At 43.0% G+C, this 1,907-nt stretch overlaps 1 pseudogene; it reads right to left on the bottom strand.

Annotated features, from left to right (window-relative positions):
• Nucleotides 1-532: 532 nt before the first annotated feature.
• LOC101441787 (actin-related protein 2/3 complex subunit 1A pseudogene) lies at nucleotides 533-1,907 on the bottom strand (annotated as a pseudogene).

Genomic DNA, 1,907 nt, shown 5'->3' with positions numbered 1-1,907 from the left:
CAATCAATATTAGAGCATTTTCATCACTCCAAAAAGAAAAACTCCCTACCCCTTAGCAGTCAATCTCCCAGTCCCTCTATTCTTCCCCTGCAGTACATATCCACTAATTTAATTCTATCCCTATAAATTTATTTATATTTACAATTTATATAAATAGAGTCAAACAATATACAGTGCTTTGTGTGTGGTGTCTGTCATTTAGGATAATTCTCATTTTCATAATTGATGAAAATTTTAATATATTACTATTCATTACAGTCCATAGTTTGCTTTAGGTGCATTTTTGCCCAGATACCACCCTATTATTAACATCTTATAATATTAATGTATATCTGTTCTGATTCATTGAAGAACATTTTTATATTTATATATATTTTTTTCACATTTGGTATTTTTATTTAATTTTCTAGCAGAGAACTTACATACCTCCCCACCCTTTCTTTTAAGTTAGGGTGATAATTTTCCATAATAAACTACTTAAAGAAAAGCTTTGGTCAAGAATGGAATGAAACAGAAAAAAAAATACTGCTGCTTTAAAAAAAACAACACGTTCACCAATTATATTCAGACAAAACCACACAAACAATATCTGCACACTATGTGCTCCGTGTTTCCTGGAGGCTGGCTTTCCTTCCCATCATGCAAATGGCAGAGCTGTGGTCAGTCGCAGTTTGTCATGCTAGATCCCGGAGGTTCACTCAGCTTCACATTATTCGAGGACCCTGGATGGAAGACTCTAAAGTCTTGAAATCCCAAATTGTCATGGCTCCATCAATACCAGTAGTGCAAAATTTGCGACAGTCTTGCTTGTCCACCTCATAAATCGACACTTGAGTGATGCTATTCTGGTGCAGTGTCTCCAAGGTTGTATTGTGGTCCTCGGTTGTGGCCCTCTTGTCCATGTTGTGGAAGCATTCCATAGCCTACATGTTGCACTGGATGCTCTGTTTTGGAAGGTCTAGTTTGGAGACGAAGGTCAAGCAGCCACAATCGTAATTAAAGAGCATTGGGCAGCAGTCGTGGCCAGCAGCTACGACACTATTCTCGGAGGTAAATGATACACTTAGGAGTGGCAGGAACTCTGTTTTCAGAGCTGAAACCTGCACACTTTTTGAGGCATCAGCAACAGACACAGTGCTGTCATGGCTGATCCAGGCCAGGCAGCTCCCACTGGCAGAGAAGCTGACCCCATGGACCCAACCACCGGTGCCACTGCCACCAAATTCTGACATCAGCTGGCCAAAAGGCATTTTGCTGCCCCACGGTGTACTGGCTGACTTTTCATCCACTTCTTTAATGTAGGCAGAGAACACTCTGCATTTGAAATCACAGGATCCTGCTGCCAGCAAAACATTGTTGGGATGCCAATCCAAGCTGAGGACCATGGAACAAATAAGATTTTTAATGTGCTTGCTTACCCACCAGTCATTTTCAGACTTGAAGTAACAAACAGAAATGAGTCGTGCTCCACTTCTCTAGAGGGAACCACTTCACAAAAGCGGCTGCGCGATTAATTCTCAGGTTCACCAGGGTCAGCTTCCAGATACCATCTTTCTGACTCCAGACATAAGCATTGCGATCTGCCCCGCAAGTGACAATGCGATCACTCTTGGGAGCCCAGTCAATACCTGTGATGTGTCCATTGTGCTCCTTGAGTTCATGCGCTTTTACCCACTGGCTCCCGTTCTTCTTGTAGATGTGGACTTCGTGGTTATTGGGGCTAAGGGCAATCTATGTACGATCCCTGTTCCAAGCAAGACAGGTGATTGGCTCTAGTAAAAACTGATGCAGAGACATTACTCGCAGTGTTTTCAAAAGGTAGAAAGCTTGGGTCGGGGCAGTCCGGAGGGTCCCGGAGTGCAGAATTCACGGACTCTGGTCAGTCTACGCGAACAGGCTCCGGCAGG

Source organism: Dasypus novemcinctus, chromosome 4 (assembly GCF_030445035.2).
Source record: "Dasypus novemcinctus isolate mDasNov1 chromosome 4, mDasNov1.1.hap2, whole genome shotgun sequence".
Lineage (NCBI taxonomy): Eukaryota > Metazoa > Chordata > Mammalia > Cingulata > Dasypodidae > Dasypus > Dasypus novemcinctus.
This window is presented reverse-complemented; position numbering and strand designations above follow the sequence as displayed.